The sequence below is a fragment of the Populus euphratica genome, unplaced genomic scaffold, assembly GCF_000495115.2.
Source record: "Populus euphratica unplaced genomic scaffold, PopEup_1.0 scaffold214.1, whole genome shotgun sequence".
NCBI lineage: Eukaryota > Viridiplantae > Streptophyta > Magnoliopsida > Malpighiales > Salicaceae > Populus > Populus euphratica.
This window is the reverse complement of record NW_011500099.1, coordinates 102,154-115,687: the sequence shown is the minus strand read 5'-3', so window position 1 is coordinate 115,687 and position 13,534 is coordinate 102,154. Positions and strand designations below refer to the sequence as shown.

The 13,534-nt window shown below is 36.0% G+C and overlaps 1 pseudogene; it reads right to left on the bottom strand.

The window, feature by feature from the left end:
* LOC105109430 (uncharacterized) overlaps window positions 1-13,534 on the bottom strand; it is a 25,437-nt pseudogene that overhangs the window by 5,311 nt on the left and 6,592 nt on the right.

Sequence of the window (13,534 nt, the reverse complement as noted above, 5' to 3'; positions counted from 1 at the left end):
ATCTTTGTTATTCCTTTCACGTTCTAAAATAAATACATCCCTTGCAAACCCTTTTTGAGCCTTAATAATTTTTTCTTTAAAAAAAATCCCGACTAGGATCACACCCTACACTGGAGGCAAGTGAAATTTCAATGATCAAGAAAGATGATAAAGCCGTGAGAAAGCAGAGATTAAAAAAAAAAGAAAAAAAAGCCCAAGAAATGCTAGGGGGCATGCCAAATCACAAGAAAAGGTGATAACCAAGATAAAGTGAGTATGCTCTATAGCAAAGCAATGAAAAGGAAAAAAAAGTAGCAAATCAAAGATGAGTGGCAAAAGAAAATATGAATGACATCAATAGTCAAACTGTTAATAGTGATCCTCAGTCTTTGAAGCCCTGAAACACTCTTTGAGCCTTATGAATCCTTTTATTTCATAGCCAAAAACCATAGCTTACGTTACGTGCCTATAGAAGTCTTCTCTAATCAAGCAAGCAAGCAACCTAGAACAATAAGCAATGCTCTCAAAATGCAAAGAATACTTTTTCATAAGATTCATGACATCAAGAATAAACTACTCATTATTATTCATGCTAATAAAAATAAATGTTCAAAAAGAGACAAGTTTTTCTCATACAAAACCTCGAGCTTTTTCTCGAGCCCTCCACTCTGAAAACCTATAAAAACAAATGGTCATAATATCATGACATATTTTCACCGAAGACCTCATTGCCAAACACAAGAGCAAATAATCTCTTTTTCAAGAAAGAAAATAACCAAGGAGTTGCAAGATTTCAAAAGCAAATTGTTATTGGACTCACATCAAAATAATTTTTGTTTTCAAAATGCAAGATCAAGATTTCAAGATTCATTCTAGACCCATATTCCTCCACCAAAATGAAAAGGAGAGCAATGAGAGAATGGCCTCTTAAAACCTTTATTTATCTAAGTCGTTGACAAAAGCACACTTAGAGGCAATAACCAATACAAGGGGGCAACATTGTGTTTAGAAGGAAAAATTCTAGAAAAGGAGATGGTAATTTTGACACGACTAAAAGGTTGATGTCTTCTCCCAAGTGCAGGAGTGTCGAAGTAATAAATAACCCGGCAAGACCGGGGTCGAACCACAGGGAGGTTAATTGTACAAATTATAAACAACAATTAGTAGTAGTAGTAGTAGTAGTAGTAGTAGTAGTAGTAGTAGTAGTAGTAGTAGTAGTAGTAGTACTAATAATAATAATAATAATAATAATAATAATAATAGTAGTAGTAGTAGTAGTAGTAGTAGTAGTAGTAGTACTAATAATAATAATAATAATAATAATAATAAAGAAAGAGAAGAAGAAGAAGATGATGATGATGAGAACTTGGAGATCAAATATTAATGTAAGGATTAAGCAATAATAATAACAAATGTCAAGGTTAGAGGTTCCACTAATGGTATATCAAACAAGTATAGTATAAACTCTTATTATTGAATTGGAAACCACACACAAAGGAGGTTCCAATCAGATTATATATTGTTAACATGATTACATTAGTCATCTTATTCAATTAATGCTAATACTTGTAAATCTCGTCAAGCATTCATGATTATAACTTATGTTAACAACAAATCAAGTTCCTTTCATAGCTCAGGTGTCGGTTATACCATACATTATGGGCTATGAAAGTGCCAAGCATTTGTTGTACCAAGTATTATACAACATAAATCAAGATTAGTCATTTAACAAGCAAAGTATTAAAGAGTGAACAAGATAACAAATATAAAACATGTTAGTATCAAACATTAAAGTCCATATTAAGTTTACATTATACTTATTCTTACACCATTAGTGTAACCTTTTCACCTTGACATAACTAACTTAGCTAGACATAATGAAAGAAAGCAAAATAGATAAACAAAATAAGAACATAAAAGTTAACTAAGTAAAGGAAAGGAAATGAAAGGCATAAACTTAATATTAATGAAAGCAAAGCATAAACATTACAAAAAATAAAAAGAGAGAAAGGAAGAGCATGATCTTGATCTGGAAACCAAGATGCCTAAATGCATGGCAAATGCCTCCTTTTATAGGCCAAAATTGGGAACTATTGATTTGATGACTAATTGATAAGTGGGTGGCCAACTTTTGACTTGGTGACAATCCTTATCTTCTCTTGTCTGCCCAAAACTTCATTGATAACGTCAAAAATGGAGCTAGTTGCAAACACGAAAGTTGTAGGCAATTGTCTCAGCTTTCTTGTGTAAAAAATTCAGCTCATTTGAACTTCTAGAACTCCAGATATGGCCAAAATACCGAACAGTGCTCGGGCTGGAAGACAGATTCGGGCTTCTTTGTTGTTGCTACAATTTGGACTTGCAAATGGCCTTTTTAGATCTTAAGCTCCATATGAAAGTTGTAGGCCTATGTCTTACCTTTCCATCCATATAAATTGGACCTAAATCTGAGATATATAGCTCCAGATATGACCCAATTACCGAACAGTGTTCCGGTTTGAATTGCACCGACATCTCTTTTCTAAGTTTGGCCATCTCTTTATCCTTGCAATTTATGTTCTTAAAGTCATCAATCAATCCTTTCATTTATGTGATAGGCCTGCATTAAAAATAGACATTTACCACAAATTAAAGGTATCTTATATTATTAGATATATTAGTATAAAACATGCTTTGGTTAAGGAGTTATTGATACTTCAAGTGCAAAATGATGATATAAAACCATGATAAAAATGCACTTTTAAGTACTAATCACACCCCCCAACCAGCTTATTACTAGTCCCTAGTAATCAAAACGTTAAATAGAAAAACAATTTGCAAATTCCACAAAGCAAGGTATTCATCATTTAACTTCCATTAATCTATCCAGATAAACAAACTCTCATTAAATTTATATATCTGCTCAATACCACTTAACAAGATATTAATAAACCTTTCTTTTGTGCTCAATGTATCAACACATAATTATGGGGCTTTTCTTGGAAGAAAACAAAATTTTTGTTCTAATGTTTAAGGTTAACTTCCTTGGGTTGGGATTATTATTTTTGTCTTTTTTTTTCTTTTTTTCTTTTTAAAAATCTATATACATATAATTTAAAAACATCATGCATCTTTAACCCATGTAACGAGCTTTCAGCTAATGACTCCCAGACCAGTTGGTCTTAGGGCATTAGGTGTTAAGACACCCCTACGAGCTTAGTAACTCGGGTCGCAGATACTGATATGTAGATAGTGTAATGTTTGATTCCCTTAAGCTTTTCTCCTCAACCCATGTAACAAGCGTTGGGCCAATAGCTCCCAAGTCAGTTGACTTTAGGGTATTAGGTGTTAAAACACCCCTTCAGGCTTAATTGCTTAGGTTAGGGAGGCTACGAAATCAAACTTATCTACATTTTTATTATCATTATTTTTTCTTTTTTTTTCATGTTTTTTTTTCTTTTTTTTTTAATTATATACAATCCCTTTCCCTTAGTTGTTACCTTTAACAAAAGAACATAAATAATGTAATAATCCAATACGCAACCCACAATCATATGTTAAAGTGTGTGTGTGTAAATTAAGGTTTAAGAATACATGTTAAATAAGTATGTGAGCAGAATTAAGTTATAACAATGCGAGAGTTTATAAATCTGAATATTTCAGGAAGTATTATAATAGACCTTGTTAAGAATGGTTACTAAGATGCGTCTCAAGAGTCAATTTAACAAAAGAGCTCCTTTACTCTACCATCCTAGTAACAACAATTATGCACATGCTTTATGAAATGAAAAACAATTTTTTTTTATTTTTATTTTTTATCAACTACTACCCTCTCCCCCCAACCAAAACGAGACATTGTCCTCAATGTTCTAAGGTAGAAAGATAGAGTATAAAAGATATCACCTGAAATAACGAACACTGACAAAACCTGAAACACACTGAAACAAAAATAAGAAATAACAAAACATAATAATAAAACCAAAAGACACAAAAATTCACAAATGAAGGCTCAAATCCAATCTAAGCTTTTTACAGCTTCCCGTAGATGACCAATTTATGCGACTCATGGAAGGATCAATCACAGGAATGAAAGATTGTAGTTGGTCAATCAACTGTTCAGCAGTAGCAGCAGAGATTATGATTTGTCGTGCAGAAGATGTTAGAAATTCCTGTTCCACAGCATGATCAAGAAAAGACAACAATTTATCATAATAACCATTAACATTTAACAAACCTATGGGTTTATGGTGAATGTGCAATTGAGCCCAAGAGGAAATATGAAAGATCTCTTCCAATGTGCCTAGACCACCTGGTAAAGCAATGAAGGCATCAGCATGGTTAAACATTGCATTCATTCGAGCCGACATTGTGGAGACCTGAAGTTCCTCTCCAATTGTTTTTCCAATGATGTCCCCTTGTGCCAAAGCTTCAGGGACAACCCCCAAAACTTGACTACCTCCTAAAAATACAGCTATTGACACACCTCCCATTAACCCAAGACTGCCTCCCCCATACACTAAATGAATCTTTCTCTCAGCTAGCACCTGACCAAGATGATTTGCTGATTCTAAAAACTCCTTTTCTTTCCCAGGACTAGATCCACCGAAAACACAAATATTTCTTATTTGATGACCTGAGGAACTTGCCATTTCTACACACTTCTGTATTTGTTGAATGTATGGGTTGAGTAGAAATGAAAGGAAGGAAGAGAGGGTTTTATAGATGAGAAATGAGAAAGGCAATCATAACACCTATATGTAGGCCAGCTGGAGTCTCACACTCTCTCTCTCTCTTTTTATTTATTTATTTACTTTTGAAAAAGCATGTGTATGTACAAGTAGTTGTGATTGTGGCTCACATCTTCCCTTGGTTTTACGTTCAAGAACGGCTTAAACGCCCTCTATGGGTCGGGGATAGGCTTCCCATCTAGTTTTCTTAAAAACTGGCAAACAGGGTCTTTTTTAGTCAGATTCCCAAGACTATGTCGATCATGTTCTTTATGAAATAGTGGCCATAAATCATGAATTACACGATGCATATCTCCACTAGGATGCGTCTCAAGAGTCAATAGAAGATTATCTAAAGACTCCTTACTCAGGCCATCCTTAATGAATTGTATTTTATCTTCACGGTTTATAGATACCATTCCTAAAGAACGACATTGTGTATTACAAGTCCATCTAGCACATCGATGACAGACATCCAGTCGTTTTGCACGACGCTTCTTTGCAAAAGTGCTTTTACCTGTTCCAGGCATGTGTGAAATGAAGTTAGAGGACTCACCTGATAATCGGACCTTTGCTTCAATCAACCAGCGAATATCTTCAGGAATTCCACGATTCATTAACAATCTCAATCTTGCACATCTAGCACGGTAAATTTTTGTAATCGCATTCTGAGGCAGAGCGGGAAAATACTTTTTCAATTTTTCAAGTTTAGTGTCCATTTTCAAATGAGAATTAGAAGAGAGATTCAAAGAATTGCACAAATATATACACAAATATCAGTTATTGTGGGAAACTGAAAGAATCGACTTAAGTCACGGAGTACCGTTGTCCGCCATTTGACCGGGGTGAGAGAAACTAGCAAAAATCACTCAAAAAGAAACACAAAAAAGAAAATGTGAGAAAAACAAAATAATCAACCTTTATCTACAAGATCATTCAAACCAGCTAATTCATTTTCACTAGGAAAATTATCAAAGTAAGCTTTCAAACGATGTCCATTTTCCTTAAAAACATTGTCATTCATTGAATTCTCAATATCACAGGCCCCATAAGGATTGCTCCATCTTGATCTTAGCTTTTTAGGGAATGAATAGTTTTGAGAATCATAAAACAAAACTTTTTGACCAGTGTCAATTTTTTGACAATTTTCACAAGTTTTGCAGAATGCATGTGTGTCCTTGAACATGGTGGGCCAATAAAATCCATTTTGAAAGATTTTTGCAGCTGTCTTTTTTGACGAGAAATAACTCCCACATGCTTCAGAATGACAAAGTTTAATGACACTACTTACCTCATTGTCTGGAATGAATCTTTGAAATATTTGATCAGGACAATATTTGAATAAGTTAGGGTCATCACAATAAAAGCTCTTCACTTCGTTCAAAAACTTTTCTTTGTCTTGGGTACTCCAATCAGCTAGCAAATCTCCTAAAGCAAGAAAATTAATATTTTTATCATACCAAGGCATTGAACTAAGAGAAAGTAAGGATTCGTTAGGAAAGTAATCATCGATTGGTGTGATGTCAGATGTCGAATCTGTTGTCACTGTTGACAAAAGATTTGCATCAACATTTTCGGTGCTTGTTTCATCCGTGATTTCTTCCTCAAAATAAACCATTTGCAAATCTTCAGTTTCATCCAATTCATTTTTACTTAAAGTAGATTCAAGTTGATCATAAACTAATTCGTCAATATGATCTACTTCTTGTAAATCATTATCATCTCCAGGTTGCTTGCAAATGTTGAAAATATTCATCTCCAATGTCATGTTTCCAAATGATAGCTTCATCAGTCCATTCCTACAATTAATCAATGCATTAGAAGTTGCAAGAAATGGACGTCCTAAAATAACAGGAAATGAATTACATGCTTCAACAGGTTCTGTGTCCAAGACAATAAAATCCACAGGATAAATGAATTTATCGACTTGTACTAACACGTCTTCAATTATTCCTCTAGGCACTTTTACAGATCTATCGGCAAGTAAAAGAGATATAGAAGTTGGTTTTAACTCACCTAGATTGAGACTCTGAAAAACTGAATATGGAAGTAAATTCACACTAGCTCCAAGATCAAGTAAGGCTCTTTCAATTTTATGCTCTCCAATAAAGCAGGAAATTGTAGGACAACCAGGGTCTTTATATTTCAAAGCATTATTGTTTTGAAGAATGGCACTTACTTGTTCCGCTAGAAAGGCTTTCTTTTTCACATTCAGTTTCCTCTTCACAATGCATAGATCTTTCAAAAATTTAGCATAGGAAGGAACCTGTTTAATAGCATCCAGCAAAGGTATATTGATCCTTACCTGTTTGAAAGTTTCAAAGATTTCAGAATTGTGATTGACTTTCCTTTGTTTGGTCATGGCTTGAGGAAATGGAAGTGCTGGCGGTGAATCAGTCGTTTCTTTGTAATTTTCAGATTCATCCCGTTCCTTACCCTCAGAGATTGACTCATCATCTTTCTCATAAGGTTCAAGAGAGGGTTTTTCAATAACCTTACCACTGCGCAGAGTAGTGACTGATTTGATTTGATCCATATGCTGGCTTTCGGAACTACTTGCATTTGCATTGTATTGCCCCTTGGGATTTTGTTGCGGTTGAGATGGAAACTTACCTTTCTCTTGGAAACTGAGAGCAGATGTTAATTTAGCAAGAGTATCTTTAAAATCTGTCATGTTTTGAGCAAGTTGAGTATTGATTGTCTCTTGCTTTTCAATGAATGCATGCAATGTTTCCTCAAGATTTCTTCTAAGCGGTGGAGCATAAGGTAGGCCTGCATTAAAAATAGACATTTACCATAAATTAAAGGTATCTTATATTATTAGATATATTAGTATAAAACATGCTTTGGTTAAGGAGTTATTGATACTTCAAGTGCAAAATGATGATATAAAACCATGATAAAAATGCACTTTTAAGTACTAATCAAATTTCCTTTAACCAGATAAAGGGGCATTTTGGTTTACAAAAGACAGCTCGATCCTTTTAGCAAGTGACATCGAATGTTTCTAGCAGTAAAACGAGGAGTAATGAGTGCTCTTCTCAGATTATTTGATGAATCAGAAAATATTTAGCAAGCAAGTGGGTCACGATAGGCACCACAAATGCTGAGTTGTGCTAAAAAATTTGGAAATAGACTTACATGGGCCAACTCGAGTGGGCTAAAAAGCTAAACGGCAAAGGTGACTCAAATCAGATAGCAAGATCTCACCAACTAAGCAACGAGAAGATTAAGAAAAAATGGGGGCCTATATTTCAAATCAAGTAAAGATGCATGCATATCATTTAAAGTTTGAGACATTAGACAATGAGTTTTGCAAATGTTTATTAGAGAAAATTCTAACGGAATCCATCAATCGAAAGGCCAACTTGAAATGGCGAACATTGATATTGCTTTTGAAAAATTTTCACTTTTAAAAATTTTTCAACCTGAGCAGGCCGCCCATGAAAATTAGGCCACCTGAAAAATCTCTCTATTTTTCCATTACCTTTCAGTTTCCACTCTTAAGGTAGTGCAGTTCCTATCCTACCTCCTTTTAAGTTCTTTTCGAGCACGCCTTCGAGCCATCAACCATCATAGGTAGTGCATTTCCTATCCTATCTCCATTCGAGCGTGCCTTCGAGCCCACGACCATCAAAGGTAGTGTATTTCCTATCCTACCTCCATTCAAGAGTGCCTTCGAGCCCTCGTCTTATTTCTTTTTGAGAGAGCCTTCGAGCCCTCGACGATCAAAGGTAGTGCATTTCCTATCCTCCCTCCATTCGAGCGTGCTTTCGAGCCCTCGACCATCAAAGGTAGTGCATTTCCTATCCTACCTCCATTCGAGCGCGCCTTCGAGCCCTCGTCTTATCTCCATTTAAATGCGCCTTCGATCCCTTGCCTTATTTCTTTTCAAAAGCGCCTTCGAGCCCTCGACCATCAAAGGTAGTGTATTTCTTATCCTACCTCCATTCGAGCATGCCTTCGAGCCCTTGTCTTATTTCTTTTCGAGAGCGCCTTCGAGCCCTCGACCATCAAAGGTAGTGCATTTCCTATCCTACCTCCATTCGAGCGTGCCTTCGAGCCCTTGACCATCAAAGGTAGTGCATTTCCTATCTTACCTCCATTCGAGCGCGCCTTTGAGCCCTCGTCTTATCTCCATTTGAGTGCGCCTTCAAGCCCTCGTCTTATTTCTTTTAGAGAGCGCCTTCGAGCCCTTGACCATCAAAGATAGTGCATTTCCTATCCTACCTCCATTCGAGCGTGCCTTCAAGCCCTCGACCATTAAAGGTAGTGCATTTCCTATCCTACCTCCATTCGAGCACGCCTTCGAGCCCTCGTCTTATCTCCATTCGAGCACGCCTTCGATCCCTCACCTTATTTCTTTTCGAGAGCGCCTTCGAGTCGTTGACCATTAAAGGTAGTGCATTTCCTATCCCATCTCCATTTGAGCATGCCTTCGAGCCCTCGTCTTATCTCCATTCGAGCATGCCCTCAACCATCAAAGGTAGTGCATTTCTTATCCTACCTTCTTTTGAGTGCGCCTTAGAGCCCCCATTTCCCTTGAGCTTCCATGTAACGGGTTACCTGCCCAGTGACAAGGATTACAATGTGACCATCTAGGTAGGTAACTCATTACAATATATTTTAAAAAAAATCCTTGTATTTTGTCACTGGGCAGGTAACCCGTTACAATGTGACCATCTTGGTAGGTAACTCATTACAATATACCATCTGGGCAGGTGACCCATTACAATGTGACCATCTGGGTAGGTATCCCATTACAATATACCATTTGGGTAGGTGACCCATTACAATGTGACCATCTAGGTAGGTAACCCATTACAATATACCAACTGGGTAGGTAACCCATTACAATATACCATCTGGGCAGGTGACCCCTTACAATGTGACCAACTGGGCCGGTAACCCATTACAATGTGACCATCTAGGTAGGTAACCCATTACAATATACCATCTGGACATGTGACCCATTACAATGTGACCATCTGGGTAGGTAACCCATTACAACATACCATCTGGGCAGGTGACTGATTAGTACTTAAAAGTGCACTTTTATCAAGGTTTTATATCATCATTTCACTTGAAGTATCAACAACTTCTTAACTAAAGAATGTTTTATAATAATATATCTAATAATATAAGATACCTTTAATTTATGGTAAATGTTTATTTTAAATACAGGCGTATCACATAAATGAAAGGATTGATTGATGAATTTAAGAACTAAAATTGAAAGGATAAAGAGATGGTCAAACTAAGAAAAGAGATGTCGGTGCAATCCAAACCGGAATACTGTTCGGTAATTGGGTCATATCTGGAGCTATAGATCTCAGATTTAGGTCTACTTTAGATGGATGGAAAGGTAGACATAGACCTACAACTTTCATAAGGAGCCCAAGATCTAAAAAGGCCATTTTCAAGTCCAAATTGTAGCAACAACAAAGAAGCCCGAATCTGTCCTCCAGCCCGAGCACTGTTCAGTATTTTGGCCATATCTGGAGTTCTAAAAGTCAAAATGAGCTGAATTGTTTACACAAGAAAGCTGAGACAATTTCCTACAACTTTCATGTTTTCAAGTGGCTCCAATTTTGACGTTATCAATGATGTTTTGGGCAGACAAGAGAAGATAAAGATTGTCATCAAGTCAAGAGTTGGTCACCCACTCATCAATTAGTCATCAAATCAATAGTTCCCAATTTTGGCCTATAAAATGAGGCATTTGCCATGCATTTAGATATCTTGGTCTCCAGATCAAGATCATGCTCTTGCTTTCTCTCTTTATATTTTTTTGTAATGTTTATGTTTGCTTTCATTAATATCAATTTTATGGCTTTCATTTCCTTTCCTTTACTTAGTTAACTTTTATCTTATTTATATTCTTATTTTGTTTATTTACTTTTCTTTCTTTCATTATGTTTAACTAAGTTTATTATGTTAAGGTGAAAAGGCTACACTAATGGTGTAAGAATAAGTATAGTGTAAACTTAATATGGACTTACATGTTTGATACTAACATGTTTTGTATTTGTTATCTTGTTCACTCTTTAATACTTTGCTTGTTAAATGACTAATATTGAGTTATGTTATATAACAATTGGTACAACAAATACTTGGCACTTTCATAGCCTATACTGTATGGTATAACCGACACCTGAGCTATGAAAGAAACTTGATTTGTTGTTAACATAAGTTATAATCATGAATGTTTGACGAGATTTACAAGTATTAGCATTAATCGAATGAGATGGCTAATGTAATCATGTTAACAATCTATAATCAGATTGGAACCTCCTTTGTGTGTGGTTTCCAATTAAATAATAAGAGTTTATACTATACTTGTTTGACATACCATTAGTGGAACCTCTAACCTTGACATTTGTTATTATCATTGTTTAATCATTACATTAATATTGCATCTCCAAGTTCTCTTCTTCTTCTTCTTGTTCTTCTTCTCTTTCTTTATTATTATTATTGTTGTTGTTGTTGTTGTTGTTGTTGTTGTTATTATTGCTATTGTGGTTATTTATAATTTGTACAATTAACCTCCTTGTGGTTCGACCCCGGTCTTGCCGGGTTATTTATTACTTCGACATTCTTGCACTTGGGAAAAGACATCAATCTTTTAGTCATGTCAGTGACCCATTACAATGTGACTATCTGGGTAGGTAACCCATTACAATATACCATTTGGGCAGGTGACCCATTACAATGTGACCAACTGAGCCGGTAACCCATTACAATATACCATCCTATGTTGGGCAGGTAACCCATTACAATATGACCATTTGGGCTCGTAACCTATTACAATATACCATCATATACTGGGCAGGTAACCCATTACAATATACCATCACAAAAAAAAAATCCTCATATTTTTATTCTTCATCGGGCAGGTCGCCTGGAACAATTAGACCACTCGCGAAATTCTTCGCGTTTCTTTTATCATTGGGCATATTGCCCAAAACAATTTGATCCATTTAAAAAAAAACAAAAAAAAACAAAAAAAAAATGGGTCGTCTTCCAAATGTCTTGTTCTCTCTATAAAAGTCATATGTCAATCTACTATTTTTGAAGTTTTCAAGACTACCAAAAAAAAAATCTCTTTCCGTATCTACTTTTCTTTATAAATTTACTACACGAAGCTAAAGAAAATGAAAATTTTCAATATCTTTGCATTGTAAATATTATAAAGAGGGGGCAACTGTCATAACTCAATTTTGGCCCTTTGACTTTTAATTTAATTTTTACAGGGTTTAAAATGAAAAATTAAAATATCAGAGATTTATTTCGATCAAAAGTGTGATTTGCCAACTTCCGTGAAAATTAAGGACTACAATGTGCTTTTGTCATTCTATCTTTATCTTCAAGATAATCCTTATCTTCAAGATAATCTTTATCTTCGAGATAATCCTAGTCTTTAAGATAATAATAGTTATCCGCCTTCAAATTTGATTCTTAATTAAATTCAAACTTCAAAGAAGAGAATGAGTTTGATTGAAACTTGGTTTCTCACACGCGAAGGGACTCTGGCACTATAAATACAGATCTCAAGGGGAAATAAAAAAAAAAAAGGAGGATGAACCCGAGAACAAAAATTAACCTAGAAAAACAGAGAAAAAAAAAGGAAAAAAAGAAGGGAGAGACGATTAGAAAGAAATCCTAAAAGACACACAAAAAACCCAGAAAAAGACCATCACTAGTAACCTATAAAAAAAAAACATTTACAAAAAAAAAAAGAGGGGCACGGCCGATTCCTAGACTAGCCGCCGCTGCCCCCTCCCCCCAGCTTTTTCCTCTCTTCTTCCCCAGCCTCAATCTCTTCCCCATCAAACTGATTTTTCATTCTTCAGTCTCAACCCCCGGAATCTGCAAACTCCTCACAAAAAAAAAGAAGCAAATAAAGGCCCTAGATCATCTTCCTTCCGGTCACCTTCTAGGCTGTGGTCCCAATCACCATTAATCTCCGCCACGTCTGCCTCTAAACCAGAACTATGAACTACATTGGCATACGATCCTCCTTACTCCGAAAATCTGCTGAGTTTCAAGGGACCATGGTTTTTGCTTGGGAAAAGCACAAGCTTTGATCGGATGCAGGGGCACGAAAACTTTTACAGAAGACAAAACCAGTATCGTCAAGATGAGTAACAACTCGACCACTTCCATGCACCGTGAGCATGCACCAGTACCAGCAACGCGCGCCTCTTCCAGCTCCAGTAGCAGTACAACGCCCTCTCGGGCATCAGCTGCTTTGTCTCCACTTACACCAGCTCCTCCATTCCCTGAAAAACAGATAAAAAAAGAAAACACAAAAGGGAGCATGCAGCAGAGACAGAAACAGAGAAGGAGAGGAGTTAGCTTTGGCCAATCAACACATCTTCGCCATTGTCTTCGTCATCAAGCTCCAACACCAGGCGGACATTGAGAGAGACGAGGAGAACAAGAGAAGCAAAAAAGACTAGGAGCAGGGAAAGCAAGAAAGAGGCTGGCTGATCAGCAACCTCGCGCCTTCGCCATTACCATCGTATTCGACTTCGTCTCCGCGCATTAGGTAAGTTCCTTTGTTCTTCTCTGTTGCCTTATATTTCATTTGCTTTGCTACAGTAGCATGTGAATTATAATTCACGTGATACTGTAGCAATGAATTTTACTTTTACAGTTCCTTCGTTTCTGTGAATTATAATATTTCATTTGCGTGCATGACGGCGCACGCCTGCTATTTGGTACTGATTTAAGCCGGTGACTAGTTTCAGCCTAGCTTTAAAAAAATAAAAATAGAAAAATAGAAAAAAGTAAAAAAAAACATATATACACATCAAAAAAATAATAAAAATTTATTGGTTTATTCA